The following is a 16,943-nucleotide window of genomic DNA, read 5'->3' on the forward strand; positions in this document are numbered from 1 at the left end:
GAATTCAATGAAGTTTCACTCAAGTTCGCTCACATTCAACCATTCTTCCTGTGCCAGATATTGACTGTTGGTATTAAGTCCCATAGTAGTCCTTCCATATACTCTCTGTTCCTGCTCAGTCTAGAAGCCTGAAAACTACATTTCCTAATCTCTCTTGCCAGCTAAGTCCAGGTGATTTTGCTCAATAACACAAAATTGTAAGTAGGAAGAATCCACAAGCCATTTTGCTCCTGGCAGCAAATTTAGAAGGATCGTAGAGTTCCAGGCTCCTCAACAGCAGTAGGAACACCACTTCCCTGGTGCCAGAGGTGGCTGTAACAGCAGCCATAGCAGCAAGCATGTGCTCATAGGCTCTGGGTAATAATACCTTTTGTAACTCAAACTCTAGGGGCAGTAGGGACTTCCTTTAGACACGGATCTGTAGGTAATCCCACCTTTTGCTCTGCTAAAAATTCCAAAACTTTTGTAACCAATTGCTTGTATTAAATCCCCTTCTGTTTGAAATACATAGAAAGGTGTTTGTTTTTTAAACAGAGTCTTGCTCTGCCCAGGCTGAAGCGTAGTGGCGTGATCTTGGCTCACTGCAACCTCTGCCTCCCGGGTTCAAGCGATTCTTCTGCCTTAGTCTCCCAAGTATCCGGGATTATAGGCATGTACCACCATGCCCAGCTGATTTTTGTGTTTTTAATAGAGACGGGGTTTCACCACGTTGGCCACGCTGGTCTCGAACTCCTAACCTCAGGTGATCTGCCCGCCTTTGCCTCCCAAAGTGCAGGGACTACAGGCATGAGCTACTGCACTTGGCCCATAGAAAGATTTTTATCCTCTTGGCTGGATACTGATAGAGACAACTCTCAGTGCATGTTTACTAGAACAGACTTATTTATGTGCTGTGCTAGTTCTAGCCATTCCCAGAAATATTCAAGACCTGGCTTTGGGCCTGGATCACCAATACAGATTGCTTGTGACCTCACAGTGTGTTGTAACTTGTGATGTCTTTTTCCATCAGCACCCCTCATTGGGATCATCTTCATATATTAGAGAAGTTCCACACACTGAGCCTCACAAAGGAAGGGGTCTGGGTATCAGATTCCCTCTTCCCAGGAAGTGCTTTTGGAAATTTACTTACTGCCGACTGAGAAGCTCTGCAAGCTGCAAGGTCAGTTCTGGAAGGGGGGTCTTTCCATTGGTTAAAGGTCTTGTCACCCGCTTTCCTCAGCGGCAGAGTGGCTTCACTGCTGCACATTTGCATAACGAAGGGACCAGTACTCACAATGGGGATAAGAAGCTGTGTTTTACGGTAACCAGCAATATCCATCCTGACAGAGAGGAGACTGGGACCTAGGATTAAGTCAACGTAAATTCCACCTTCCCAGACACACTGCGAAATAAGGGGAAAAAATAAATTTTGAGTTTAAAGACTTATTTCTTTCCACTGTTCACCAACCATTATAATCTAGAGACTTGTATTCTAGAAGGGCAGCTTGCTAAACAGATTTCCACAAGCAGAAGCTAAATGTAATAAACGCAGATTTCAGTTTGCTGTAAAGAGAACAGTTTTGCACTAAAGTCAGGGCTGAAGAGTATCCTTGTCTCTTTAGTAATCAGATGAAAATTTAGTTCAGTAATTAGTGACAGACTTTGAACTTAGACAAGTTAATTAAGAACTGTGGGCCGATATCCCTGTTTTATAAGAATTATACTTAGAAAATAATTAATGTGCTTTTCTTTTTTGTCTTCCTGAGATCTCAGTCTTTTCTGCTGGCCTGGGACACCTACCTGTTTTGTGGGGAGTGATGAGTTTAGGTTTGTTACAGAGAAACGCAAAGAAAGGACTAAACTCTTAAAGATCATTGATTCGAAAACATATGTTAACCCTCACATTTAGCATTTCTAAATCAGGTGTGTCTTACAGCCTACAGTGTGTCGCAGTTTTAGTGGTGATGCTCTTTTCCCCTTTATTTCTTAGGAGTAAAAATAAAAGCATGGTGAATCTTATAATTTATAGCATTGTAGATTTAATGAAATACTTCTGATACTCAACTAGCATTGACATTTTAAATTAAGATCCGCTTTACATGAGTTTTGACAAATGCAAACACCCTTTCCTCTATCAAGTCATAGGATAGTTCCTTTTCCTCAGAAATATCCCTGGCGTCCCTTTCCAGTCAATTCCTACACTATCCTCTGTCCCTGGCAAACATGGTTCTGATTTCTTCTGCCACAGACGAGTTTGCCTACTTTAAAGTCATAGAAACAGAATCGTGTGGTACATGATCTCTCGTCTGGACTCTTTACTCAGCATTTTGTTTTGCACTTCTGCCTGTTGTGTGTGTTCATAACTTGTCCCTTTGGTTGTGGGATAGTCTTCCATTAGATTAATATATAATTTGGGCCAGGTGCGGTGGCTCGCGCCTGTAATCCCAGCACTTTGGGAGGCCACAGCAGGTGGATCACTTGAGGTAAGGAGTTCGAGACCAGTCCTGTCAACATCGTGAAATCCCATCTCTACTGAAAAAAAAATAATAATACAAAAATTAGCTGGGCGTGGTGGCACATGCCTGTAGTCCCAGCAACTCAGGAGGCTGAGGCAGAATAATTGCTTGAACCCAGGAGGTGGAGATTGCAGTGAGCTGACATTGTGTCACTACACTCCAGCCTGGGCAACAGAGTGAAATAGTGTCTTTAAAAAAAAAAAAAAGATGAACATATAATTTGTTGATGGACATTTGGGTTGTTTCCTGTTTTTGGCAATAATAAATAAAGCTGTGATGAACACTTTTGTACAAATATTTGTGTGTGTGTACACATATATATATACACGTTTTAATTTATCTGAAACTTTTCTAGGAGAAGCATGGCCGGGTCATCTAGTAGGGGCATATTTAAAATAGGATTTTGAAGCAAAACAATCAATAATCCTCTCAGCCAGGTTGCTTTCTCCAGAGAGAATGGTTGCTAATGTCCCTCTAGCATATCAAGTGTCAGGTTTGATGGCTAGCCCTTAGAATTCTTTTTTTTTTTTTTTTTTTTGACAGCATCTCTGTTGCCCAGGCTGGAATGCAGTGGTGCAATCTCAGTTCACTGCAAACTCTGCCTCCCAGGTTCCAGCGATTCTCCTGCCTCAGGCTCCCGAGTAGCTGGGATGACAGGCATGAACCATCACGCCAGCTAAGTTTTGTATTTTTATTAGAGATAGGGTTTTGCCATGTTGGCCAGGCTGGTCTCGAACTCCTGATCTCAAATGATCTTCCCAGCTTGGCCTCCCAAAATGCTGGGATTACAGGCATAAGCCACCGTGCCTGGCTGGTTTATTAATTTTAAATGACTAACTGTCCTTATGAGAAGTCCAAACCTCAGCATCATGCAACATAATCATGTAACACACCTGCACATGCACCCCCAAATCTAAAATAGAAATTAAAAAATAAAATGATTAACCATGAGACATTTCTGGGCAGGGAATCTATTGGAGAAGAGGAAAGAAAAGCCTGTGCACCCCAAAGTTGTGGTTCGTGGAGCGAAGATGCCATTTGATTCTTCCGGGTAGAGTGGGCAGACGATCCTTGCAGGACCTGGGGGGAGACCCATATTTGAGAGTCCCCACACGTCATTTCCCCTTCCAAACCCCTGATCTGCCAGGGGCTCTTGATTGAACCTTATCCACTCTGTGTCTTTCCCTTTGTCTACTTCAGTAATTTGTCAGGTGAATTATTAATTCAGTCAGAGTTTGGTTCAAAAAACTCCTTAGGATTTCATTCTCCTCTTCCTTGGAGAGCTCCTGTTAGGGGTCCGCAGCCGGGGAGCCCTCTGGGGAGGGGGCCTGGCATGGTTACGATGGGCCACACATGGGAGGCGGGCAGGTCTCCCTCAATTTCTGTCCCTGGTGTCTGCAGGTGCTAAGGATTCCCAGTGGGTGGCACCTGTAGATCCCGGGTGCCTATTCCGTTCCTGGCAGGCTTACCTGCCTGCAGCTCTGGCCCCAGCTGCCTGCGGGTCTGCAGGGGATGGATGGGGAGCCCAGGCCCCTCCCTTGTTAATTCCCCGCGGGTGTGCCTGCTCAGGCTCTCAGCTCGCCATCCCTCACCGGTTGGACACGCGGGGACATTTGGATCTCGTTCAGGCCACATTTGCCTGAGGGAAACTCAGAGAGTTGTCAAGCTTTCTCCCGCTTTTCCTCCTTCCCATGGGCAGGACTTGTACTCCTGGCTGCTGCTTCCAAAATGCAGCCTGACTGTCCTAGTTTTTGGGGTATCACAATGTAATGGATTCTGCGTATTAAAACCTACGCTTCCTCCACAAACTGCAAAGCAGCAAAAAGCAGAGACTTGGGGCACAGACTTCACCATCCCTCTTTTCCTTTTCTCTTCCGTCACAGTGACAACAGAGAGCGGCGTGGGTGGGAAGGAAACCAGTTCTCCTGCCTGTCTCCTGCTGCCCCACCTTTTCGGTTTTGCACCTGGTGGAGTGTTCCTGGCAGAATGTTCCGGCAGAGCAGCACCTGGTGACTTTGTTCTCACAAGTCTGCCTGGAGGCGTTGCATGGGAACAGAGCACACAGTCTGGAGCCTTCGTGTGGGAACTCTGCCACACTGTAACACTTTACACGTCATTTTGTCCCAACAGCAATGGAGCCACTTGTTTCTAGGTTTTCCTTAAGGGGTGGTGCTAAATATTTGTAAAATGAACACATAAAGAGCCTAGAGTTCACAGGCCTTAACAGATGGTGTTACATCCTATCGTGAGGCATGTGGACAGTTTCCGACCACCTGTGTTCACCCCTAGAATTCGGATTGATCTGGGCACCTCTGGGAAACCTATGGGGCAGGATCCGTGACTCTAGTTGCATTTTTGGAAGAGTGAGGCTGGGGGAGAAGAATAGGGAGGAACGCAGACGACGTCCTGGTACCTGTCTTGGAGATTCTTCCGTGGGTCTGTGTCAAAACCTTGTGGAAAGCAAAGCTGGGGGCAGAAGCTGGGGACGCAGGATTCACGAAGGATTCTGTGAGACTCTAGGACACAGTTAACTTGTCTTAGTGCCCAGGTGATAAAATACGACATATAATGGGAAGGAGGAGCATGTTCCCCTCCCATAGGTGGAGCCCAGGAAGGCTGCCTGGCAGGATGCCGAGGACTCCTAAAAATATCTGAAGGAGACTGTGTATGTGTGTGTGTGTGTGTGTGTGTGTATTATCACCAAGAGTGCAGTCTCACCTGAACCTGCAGGCTCTGAAGGAGAGAGAGAGAGAGAGGGTGTGGTGAGTGTGTGTGTGTGTGTGTGTGTTATTTACAGGCTATTATCAAGAATATGGCCTCACCTGAGTCTGCAGGCTCTGAAGGAGATCATGTTTGTGTGTATGTACAGGTTATTACCAAGAGCACAGTTTCATCTGGACCTGCAGGCTGGTGAGGCCAGGAGAGATTCACTCAGGGGCCAGTCCAAAAAACAGAACCTGGCTAGGAATTTCAAACAGGTAACTTTTGAGAAAGGGTTTTATTGGGGGTTTAGTGAACGTTAAAAAACTGCACATATTCAAAGTACACAATTTGGTAAGTTTTGGCATAAGTACACGCCCATAAAACCACAATCAAGATAATGCTCCTCTGTCTTCTTCCCCGACAGTCTTTGATCTGCTTTCTGTCACTATAGGGCAGTTGGGATTTTCTAGAAATTTATATAAACGGAGTCAAGCAGTATATATATATATATTTTTATATATATATTTTATATATATATATAGTGGCAAAAAGCACATAATATAAAATTCACCATCTTAACCATTCTCAGGTGTACAATTCTGCAGCATTAAGTACAATCACCTTGTGCAACCATCACCAGTATCCTTCTCCAGAACTTTTTAGTCTTGCAAAACTGAAACTTTGTTCCCATTAAACATTAACTCTGGCCAGGTGTGGTGGCTCATGCCAGTAATCCCAGCACTTTGGGAGGCCAAGATGGGCGGATGACCTGAGCTCAGAAGTTTGAGACCAACCTGGGCAGCACGGTGAAACCCCATCTCTACGGAAATACAAAAAAACTAGCCAGGCGTGGGGGTGTGGGCCTGTAGTCCCAGCTACTCGGGAATCTGAGGCAGGAGAATCGCTTGAAGCCAGGAGGCGGAGGTTGCAGTGAGCCAAGATCACACCTCTACACTCCAATCTGGGCAACAGAGTGAGACTCTGTCTCCAAAGAAAAAAAGAAACAAAACGAAACCATAACTCCTCCTTCCTCTTCCCCCAGTCCCTGGCAGTGACCATTCTACTTTCTGTCTTGGTGAATTTGCCTACTCGAAGGAGCTCAGATAAATGCAATCAAACAGTGTTTGTCCTTTCGTGTCTGGCTTATTTCACTGAGCCTAGTGTCCTCGAGGTTCATCCGTGCTGTAGCCCGTGTTAACATTTCCTTCCTTTTCAAGGCTGAATAATATTCCATCATGTGTATGTACCACACTTCGTTTATTCTTTCATCTGTTGATGGACACCTGGGTTGCTGCCAGCTTTGGACCATTGGGAATAATATTGCTATAAACTCTTTGAGACCCTGTTTCCAGTACTTTTGGGTATATACCCAGAAGTGGAATTGCTGGATCATATTGTAATTCTATTTTTTTTTTTTTTTTAGCATCTACCATACTGTTTTCCACAGCAGCTGCTCTGTTTTACAATCCCACCAGTAGTACACCAGAGTTCCAATTGCTTCATATCCTTGTCAACACTTGTTATTCTCTGTTTTCTTTCTGATAGTAGCCACCCTAAAGGGTGTGAGGTGGAGGCTTAAAAAAAATGTATCCCAGTAAACAGCCTGTGGTGATAAATGTTCCTTATGTTCCTTATGCATTTTAAAAGAATGTTTCTTCAGTCTTTGTTTGGTAATGGTTCTATACATTTCAATTAAGTCAAATGCTTGATAATGTTAAGTCCTCCATATTTTATTGGTTTTTCTCTCTACTTGTTCAACCTGTTTCTGAGAGTGACAGAAACGTATTGAAATCTCCCACTGTGGTCACAGATTTGGCTATTTACTTTTGCAGTTCAATTAGTTTTCACTTCATGTATTTTGAAGCTCTAGTATGAAGTACAAAGCAATCCAAACAATCCTAGTATTAGGGTTGCTCTGGCCTCCTGATGAATTGATCCTTTTAGCATTATGAAATGACTTTCTTTGTGCTTGGTTATATTCGTTACTCTCAAATTTGTTAATCTGATATTAGTAGCACCACTCCAGCTTTCTTGTGCTAAGTGTTTCTAATCTTTTTGCTTTCAATTTTTTATTTCTTATGTATGGATATAGTTTATTCTTGCTTTTAAAATCCACTCTTATAATCTTTGTCTTTTGATCGGAATGTGTAGACAATTTACATTTAAAGTGGTTATTGCCGGGCATCGTGGCTCATGCCTGTAATCCCATCACTTTGGGAGGTGGGCAGATTACTTGAGGTTGGGAGTTCAAGACCAGCCTGACCAACATGGTGAAACCTCGTCTCTACAAAGATACAAAAATTAGCTGAGCGTGGTGGTGCATGCCTGTAATCCCAGCTATATGGGAGGCTGAGGCAGGAGAATTGCATGAACCCAGGAGGCGGAGGTTGCAGTGAGCTGAGAGCCCACCACTGCACTCCAACCTGGGTAATAGAGCGAGGCTCCATCTCAAAAAAAAAAAAAAAAAAAAAAAGAGGATTATTGATATGGTTTGGTTTCAATCTATCATCTTGCTTAAAACAAACAAACAAAAAAACCGTTCATCCCGTCTGTTCTCTGTTACCCTTTCTCTCCTGTCTGCCTTCTATTGAAGTGAATTTTAAATCTTTCCCTTTTACTGCCTTTTGTTGGTTTATTACTATAACTTTTCATTGTGTTGTTTTAGTGGTTGCCTCAGGGTTTTCAGTACACATCTAACTTACCACTGTCTACCTTCAACAGATATTATCACAGTCACACATAGTACAAGGACTTGAAAATAGTATACTTCCATTTCTCCCTTTTATCTATTGCTTTCTTACATGTTATTGATAATTATGTTATGTACTCTCCCTACATTTGTGATTATTTTTGTTAAAGTATTTTTAAAGGTATTGAAGTAAGAAAAGTTTCCATCATTTTACCCATGTAGTTACCATTTCCTGTGCTCTTTCTTCCTTTCCATAGATCTGTATTTCCAACTTGTACTATTCTTCTTCTGTCTGAAGACTTCTGTATTAGCTCCCTAGGGCTGCGGTCACGAAGTACCACAAACTGGGTGGCTTAAAGCAGCAGAAATGCATTCTCTCATAGTTCTAGAAGCTGGAGGTCTGAACTCAAGGCATCAGCAGGACTGTGCTCTCTCTGAAGGCTCCAGCAGAAGCCCCTTCCTTGCCTCTTCCTAACCTGATTATTGCTGACAGTCCTTGGTGTTCCTCAGCTCGTGGTATCAAACTTCAGTCTCTCCAGCTGGGTGCAGTGGCTCGTGTCTGTAATCCCAGCACTTTGGGAGGCCGAGGCAAGTGGATAACTTGAGACCAGGAGTCTGAGACCAACCTGAGCAACATGGCAAAAACCTGTCTTTACTAAAACAACAAAAAAACAAAAATTAGCCAGGTGTGGTGGCACTCACATGGAATCCCAGCTACTTGGGCGACTGAGGCACAAGAATCTCTTGAACCCGGGAGGCAGAGGCTGCAGTGAGCTGAGATGGTGCTACTGTACTCCAGCCTGGGTGACAGAGTGAGACTCTGTCTCAAAAAAAAAAAAAAAAATCCTCCAATCTCTGACTCTGTCTTCACCTGGCTGTCTTCCCTCTGTGTGGGTCCGCGTCCAAATTTCCCTCTTCTTATGAGGACACCAGTCATATTGGTTTAAGGTCCACCCTAATCTGGTATGACTTCATCTTAACTTTGTTACATTTCCAAACATTCTGTTTTCAAACAAGGCCACATTTGCAGGTTCCAAGTAGATGGGAATTTTGGGGAGATGTTATTCAACCCAGTGAAATTTTAGCTGAGGCCTTTAATATTTCTTGCCATGTAAGCCTGCGGGTTATGAAGTCTTTCAACTTTTATATGTCCAAAAATACTTATTTCATCTTCATTTTTGAAGGCTATTTTCTCTGGATATAGAATTTTAGGTTGACAGTTTTTTGCTTTCTGTAGTTTAAAGATATTGCTCCACTTACACTGTTACCAGAGAGAAATCTGCTGCCTTTATTTATTTATTTTTATTTATTTTGAGACAGAGTCTCACTCTCTCACCAAGGCTGGAGTGCAGTGGTGCGATCTTGGCTCACTGCAACCTGAGCCTCTTGGGTTCAAGTGATTCTCCTGCCTCAGTCTTCCAAGTAGCTGGGATTACAGGGATGCACCACTATGCTTGTCTAATTTTTGTATTTTTAGTAGAGACAGGGTTTCACCGTGTTGGCCAGGCTGGTCTCAACTCCTGACCTCAAGTGATCCGCCTGCCTCGACCTTCCAAAGTGCTGGGATTATAGGCGTGAGCCACCGGGCCTGGCTGTCATCCTTATTATATTTCTCTGCAATGGTTCATTTTTCTCTGGCTGCTTTTAAGATCTTCTCTTTATTACTGGTTCTAGGAGTGGGGTCTGTGGCTTGGGCCTTACGAAATCAGAATCATCTCACATCTTCTGGTCACAGTGCAGCAGTAGATATGAGACCTAGTTTGAGTCAACAAGACTGGAGAAGGCATTTGCTGGAAGTGCCAAAGGGGGAACCTTATTTCTTTTCTTATTTCTAGATGTGATCATCTGATATTAATTCTGGAATAGCGACAAACTGTTGGCTATCACGAGGCTAAGCTGGTCTTTGGATAAACTTGACATCACTGGAGACAGAAAAGAGAGAAGAAAAAATACCCATAACCAGGTTCTTGATAAAGTTGCTGAGTCATGCAGGAAGCACCACTGGAGGGTACACGGTTATGAGAGACAGTGGGTTTTGATTTTCTATCACAGTCACGAGTCACTTAACGATGGGGACACTTTCTGAGAAATGCACTGTTAGGTGATTTTGTTGTTGTGAAAACACCACAGAGTGAACTCGCACAAACCTAGATGGCAGAGCCTACCACACCGGGGCTGCTGTAGCCTATCTCCCCTAGCTACAAACCTGTAAAGCAGGTTACTATACTGAATACTGCGGCGATTGTGATACAATGGTATATATTTGTGTATCTTTTTGTTTGTTTGAGAGAGTCTCACTCTGTTACCCAGGCTGGAGTGCAATGGTGCAATCTCGGCTCACTGCAACCTCCGCCTCCTGGGTTCAAGCGATTCTCCTGCCTCAACCTCCCGAGTAGCTGGGATTACAGGCATGCACCACCACACCCAGCTAACTTTGTATTTTTCATAGAGATGGGGTTTTGCCATGTTGGTCAGGCTGGTCTTGAACTTCTGACCTCAGATGATCTGCCCACCTTAGCCTCCCAAAGTGCTGGGATTACAGGCGTGAACCACTGCACCTGGCCATATTTGTGTGTCTGAACATGGAAAAGGTATGGTAAACTATAGTATTGTAATCTTATGGAACCACTGTCGTGTAGATGCAGTCTGTTGTTGACTAACACATTGTTATGCAGTGCATGGCTGTATTTACAACTCAGTCTTAAGTGATGCATTTGCTGATACAGTGCTTGATAATCCTATTGCCCTGAGATAACAAGATTTCTTCTCATCCTTACCCTCATATCAGTAGGCTAGCTCTGAAGGTATGTTCATTGATATCGTAGAAGAAGAGGACATATGTTTCGCATTGCACTCTTTAAGAGGAGAAATGGAAATAGCAGGGAGAAGTTTTTAAAATTTCAGCAGCTTTCTCTTTGTGGTTTCTGACTTAGCCAGAATCCATCAGGAGAAAGGAACACCTCCACATGAGCCAACATTTCAGAAAGCCTTCAGGGGTGTTGGAGACCGAGTGCAGTGATTTTCTGAAGAAGAGTAGGGGAGTATTCAAATTAATAAAGAGAACCAATGCTATTTTTTCTTATCTACTTGTTTACCTCCTGTAGAGAATTTTTTTTCAGATAATATTTATGGAACAGAAAACATGTATTTACTTGAAAGTCTGCTGTCATGTTGAATGTTGATTCTTGAGTCCATTTTCCCTTGAAAAGATTTTGATACTAATATGACTACACAAACAGAATTTTGGTGGAGAGGGTGTTTTAGTCTGTTTTGTGTTGCTGTAACCTGAGAATACTGAGACTGAGTCTTTCTTTCTTTTCTTCCTTTCTTTTTCTTTCTCTTCCTTTCTTGCTTTCTTGCTTTCTTGTTTTCTTGATTTCTTGCTTTCTTGCTTTCTTTCCTTCTTGCTTTCTTTCCTTCTTGCTTTCTTGCTTTCTTTCCTCCTTTCTTTCTTTTCTTTCGACGGAGTCTCACTCTGTGGCCAGGCTGGAGTGCAGTGGCACGATCTCTGCTCATTGCAACCCTGACTCCCGGGTTCAAGTGATTCTCCTGCCTCAGCCTCCCAAGTAGCTGGGATTACAGGTGCATGCCACCACACCCAGTTGGAGACGGAGTCATTTATAAAGAAAACGTTTTATTTGGCTCACAGTTCTGGTGTCTGGAAAGTTCAAGATTGGGCATCTCCACTGGGAAAGGTCTTAGGCTGCTTCTCCTCGTGATGGGAGGTGAAGGGGGGCTGGTGTGTGCAGAGGTCATATGGCAAGAGAGGAAGAAAGGGTGGGGGGAGATGCCAGGCTCTTTTTAACAACCAGCTCTCATGGGAATGAATAGAATGAGAACTCACTCACCGCTCTCACTCAGGGAGGACAATCATCTATTAATGAAGGATCCACCCTCATTACGCAAACATCTCTTATTAGGTCCACCTCCAACACTGGGAATCACATTCCTACATGAGATTCGGTTGAGATAAACAACTGTTAGAGATGTTTGAACCAGAGCAACTCCATCTTGAATAGGGGCTAGATAGACTAAGGCTGAGACCTACTGGGCTGCATTCCCACATGGTTAAGGCATTCTAAGTCACAGGATGAGACAGGAGGTTGGTGCAAGATACAGGTCATAAAGACCTTCCTGATAAAACAGATTGCAGTAAGGAAGCCAGCTAAAACCCACCAAAACCAAGATAGAGACAAGAGTGACTTCTCGTCATCCTCACTGCTACCATGACAGTTTACAAATACTATGGCAACATCAGGAAGTTACCCTATATGGTCTCAAAAGGGGAGGCATGAATAATCCACCCCTTGTTTAGTATATCATCAAGAAATAACCATAAAAATGGGTAACCAGCAGCCCTCAGAACTGCTCTGTCTGTGGAGTAGTCATTATTTTATTCCTTTACTTTCCTAATATACTTGCTTTCACTTTACGCTACAGACTCGTCCTGAATTCTTTCTTGTGTGAGATCCAAGAACTCTCTTGAGGTCTGGATCGGGACCCCTTTCTGGTAACAAAACCATATCCAAACAATAGCCAAGGGTGTCATTTCAGTAGGAGTGTGGGTGATTGATACAGTTAGGCTGCTGCCCTAACAAGGGCAAAAATCACAGCAAATGGGAGGGTTATTTCTGTCTCACATGCAGTCCGAGTGTGTGCACAGATGGTGGGACACCTCATGGGTCAGACTCCTAGCCTCCTTTAATTTTCTTTTCCTCTCAGGCTTCATGTGTGGCTTCTGTCCTCCAAGTGATTCTAGCTCACGAGAGCAAGAGCACACAGCCACCAGTGAGAGGAGATGAAGGAGGGTGTGCGTGTTCTCTTCAAGGGCACACCCTGGGTGTCACATGTCACTTCTGCTCATATCTCTGTAAACCAAACATAAAATTCTAAGCCTCCAACTGACTGAATGGGCCCCTTCTTGTCCAAGGGGATCCCCAAGAAACTGAAAAACTAGTTCAAGTCATGACAAGAAGTGGGGGGTTGACTCACCTGATTGTAATCCTTCCCTTTGGAATTCAGGCATCACTGACCAGCATTACATTAAAACAGAGATCATAAGACTGAAGAAACAGACCCTTTAGCAGTAAGATACCCAATCCCAACTTGACTCTGGTATAGCATCACGTGACATATAACAGGCCAAGAAGGAAATAAAATTATTTTATCCCAAAATATTTTTTGACATATTTTGAAGTGACCTTGCAAAGCTGTCTCTTAATTTCCATACTGGAGGAATCTCCTTTCTCCTAATGGGTCTTTTCCAGAGAGTTTGACATCTGTAAAGGTCCAATAAGAAATATGTGCTATCTATTCTCTCTGCAGCCTGCTATCTGGAGGCTTCGTGTACATGACAAGGACATTATCTTCCACAACCCCACCCCCCTTATCTTAACTCAAGCATTTCTTTTTACTGACTTCAACTCCTCAGCCTTAGCTTAACTCTTTCAACCAATTGCCAGTCGGAAAACTTTTGAATCAACCATGACCTGGAAGCCTCCCACTTTGACATGTCCCACCTCTCTTGGCTGAACCAATGTATACCTTACATGTATTGCTTTATGTCTTTGCCTATAATTTCTGTGCCTTTAAAATGTATTAATATCAAACCCAGCTGTAACTCAACCACCTTGGGCACATGTTCTCAGGAACTCTGAGGCTGTGTCACAGGTCATGGTCTTTAATCTTGGCAAAATAAACCTCTAAATGGATTAAGACCTGTCTCAGATACTTTTTAATTTACATCTTATTGTCCCAGTTTAGTCACATGACCACACTTAGCTGCAAGGGAGGCTAGAAAATATCATCTTTAGCTAGGGGGAGAAATGTGTTGGGTTAAAACTTGGGGATTTTATTACTGATAGTGGAAGGGAAGAATGGATCCACAGGACCATAGAAATCTCTGTCATAATGGTTTATTTTCGTAGTTGTTTTAAATTCCCAGTCTGATAATTCCAACATGGTAGTATCTGAGTCTGGTTACAATGCTTGCTTTGCCTCTTTAATCTGTGTTTTTTTGCCGTTTAGCATGCCTTGTAATTTCTTGTTGAAAGCTGGACCTGATGTATAACATAAAAGGAACCAAGGTAAATAGGCCTTTAGTGTGAGGCTTTATGTTTATCTGATTAGGAGTTAGGCTGTGTTTACTATTTGCTGTAGCTGTAGGTGTCAGAGGATAAAATTCCCTCTAGTGTCTTTGTTTTTGTCTCCCCTCTCATCTTTGGGCTTCCCTGGAGACCGCTTCTTAAAGAGGGACTGAAACATGCAGTTGTTTCAGCTGTAGTCCCCTGTGACACACAACAACCCCATTCATGTAGTGGTAAGGTGCAGGGGGTGAGGAACCATTCCATAGTCTTTTTTTTTTTTTTTCATTCCATAGTCTTATGATTAGGCTCAGTCTTCAGCAAGCCTGTATCCCTGGACTGTGATCTTCACAAGTGCTTTTCATTCCCCTCCTCCCTTAGATGAGACAAGAAGGGCAGAGAGGCTAGAGTTGGTTATTTCCCTTCTTTCAGGTTGGTTAGACACTGGTAAAATTCAGGTTGGTTAGACTATGGTAAAATTGAAGATAGTGAGGAAAATACTTTCCTTGAGGGCAGGCCTTGTTGGACAAGAACTGAATACTCTGGCATATTTCAAAATGGTACCTGTCAGGCCTCTGAGCCCAAGTTAAGCCATCATATCCCCCATGACCGGCAGGTATACATCCAGATGGCCTGAAGCAATTGAAGATCCACAAAAGAAGTGAAAATAGCCTTAACTGATGACATTCCACCACTGTGATTTGTTCCTGCTCCACCCTAACTGATACAATATGTTCTTCCCTGCCCTTAAGAAGGTACTTTGTAATATTCTCCCTGCCCTTGAGAATGTACTTTGCACGCCTATCCCAAACCTATAAGAACTAATGATAATCCCGCCACCCTTTGCTGACTCCTTTTTCGGACTCAGCCTGTCTGCACCCAGGTGAAATAAACAGCCTTGTTGCTCACACAAAGCCTGTTGGTGGACTCTCTTCACACGGACACACGCGACACTACCTTTTCTCTTTCTCCTGTCAAAAGCACAAGGAAGTTTTTCTCCCATCTTCACTGTGAAGACCTCATTGAGTTCCTGGAGGGAAAGGTCATGAAAGTGGGGACCCCTTGTGACTGGGCTGCTCCCCTGAAATTTTCGTCTCTCAGAAGTGTCCACACTGAGCCTCCAGCAATTTGTCAGTTCCCAGTTTCGGTTTTCCTGCCCCTCTGCTGGTTCCAGTAGCAGGGTTTGTTCCTGGGCTTCTGCTCCGGGAAGTTGTGATTTCTTTGTATCAGCCCGTCTGCCTCTCCCATATTGAGGACAGTGAGCTACCCTGTACTGTTACTTCTACAGACCTAAGAAGAGTTATTGACTTTCAGTTTGTTCAGGTTTTCAACCCACAGCAAATTAATTGATTATGCACATTGGCAGCCAGCCAACACAACCCCTCCATGAAAATCACTGGCAGGAATTCATCATTTAGCTGAAGGAATACCAGTGAGTAAAAACTAAAACCAGTTCACGATGGTTCTGGTGATGGATCAGGAACAGCAGCCTTTCCTGGGTGCTATGCAAATTTTACGTTCTTGATAGAATACCAAATTGGAGTCTTCCATAAACTTTAGTAATATGCTAATTTTAGTTTTTGAAAACAAAAATTCAGGGTCTCCTGATAACTCACTTAATAGAATACTAAAGTCACCATAAAGACTTCAGGAGGATCCTTCTGGGCTGAGGACCCTTCTTTGAGAATCTTGAATAAGATAAGCAATATTCAAATATTTTGGTCTTGGGATCTCCTTTTTAGAAAGTTGAGGTGAAATTTACATACACAATTAACCATGATAAAGTATACAATCCAGTGGCTGTCATGTGTTCAACACGTTGTGCAACTACCTCCTCTCTCTAGTTTCAAAACTTTTTTACCACCCCAGAAAAATCCCCTGGCGAACACTTATCTCCTTTCTGTCTCCATGGAGTTGCCTATTCTAGATATTTCATATAAAATGAGTCATACTGTAGTGACCTTTTGTGTCTGGCTTCCTTCACTCAGCATAATGTTTTTGAGGTTCATCTAAATGGCAGCATGGATTAATACTTCATCCCTTCCTGTGGCTAATACTCCACTGGTAGGGATATACCATGATTTGCTTAGCCATTCTTTTTTTTTTTTTTTTTTTGGAGGAAAGAGTCCCTTGGTCACCCAGGCTGGAGTGCAGTGGTACCATCTCGGCTCACTGCAACATCTGCCTCCCAGGTTCAAGGGATTCTCATGCCTCAGCCTCCCATATAGTTGGGATTACAGATGCGTGCCACCATGCCCAGCTAATTTGTTGTATTTTTAGTAGAGACAGTAGAGATGAGGATTCACCATGTTGGCCAGGCTGATCTCTAACTCCTGGCCTCAAGTGATCTGCCCACCTTGGCCTCCCAAAGTGCTGGGATTACAGGTGTGAGCTACCACGCCTGGTCTTTATCCATTCATTTGTTGTTGGGTATTTGGGTGTTTCTACCTCTTGGTGAATGTGAATAATGCTGTTATAAACAGTCGTAGTTTGTGTTTAGACACATGTTTTTGTGTTGTTTGGGTGTGTACCTAGGAATAGAATTGGGTCATAGGACAAATTTATGCTTAGCTTTTTGAGGAACTGCCAAAACAGACTCTGTTTTGCACAGTGGCTGCACCTTTTGACATTGCCACCAGCCATCTGTGAGCATTCCTAGTCTTTTTCTTAAAGTCATCTTAATGTGTATGAAGTAGTATCTCATTGAGGTTTTGATTTGCATTTCTGAAATGACCAGTGATGTTGATATGCTTGTTGGCCATTTGACAGGACCTTTTCATGTTATTTAAAACTATTAAAAACTATGGAGGATACCAGGCTGGGTGCTGTGGCTCACACCTGTAATCCCACCACTTTGGGAGGCTAAGGTGGGTGGATCACTTGAGGTGAGGAGTTCAAGACCAGCCTGGCCAACATGGTGAAATTCCATCTCTACTAAAAATACAAAAACTAGCCAGGCTTGGTGGTGGGTGC

General features: G+C 43.4%; 1 long non-coding RNA gene across 2 annotated transcripts; it reads left to right on the top strand.

Moving 5' to 3' along the window:
• Positions 1-1,009: 1,009 nt before the first annotated feature.
• On the top strand, positions 1,010-13,599 carry LOC144331064 (uncharacterized). Of its 2 annotated transcripts, XR_013397909.1 has the most exons (4): positions 1,010-1,159; positions 4,379-4,593; positions 5,365-5,473; positions 9,723-9,858. It is a non-coding gene; the product is annotated as an uncharacterized LOC144331064 (long non-coding RNA). The 2 variants fall into 2 exon arrangements; XR_013397908.1 differs by lacking the exon at positions 4,379-4,593 and having other exon boundaries at positions 9,723-13,599.
• The last annotated feature ends 3,344 nt before the right edge of the window (positions 13,600-16,943 follow it).

The sequence above is a fragment of the Macaca mulatta genome, chromosome 9, assembly GCF_049350105.2.
Source record: "Macaca mulatta isolate MMU2019108-1 chromosome 9, T2T-MMU8v2.0, whole genome shotgun sequence".
NCBI classification, from domain to species: Eukaryota; Metazoa; Chordata; class Mammalia; order Primates; family Cercopithecidae; genus Macaca; species Macaca mulatta.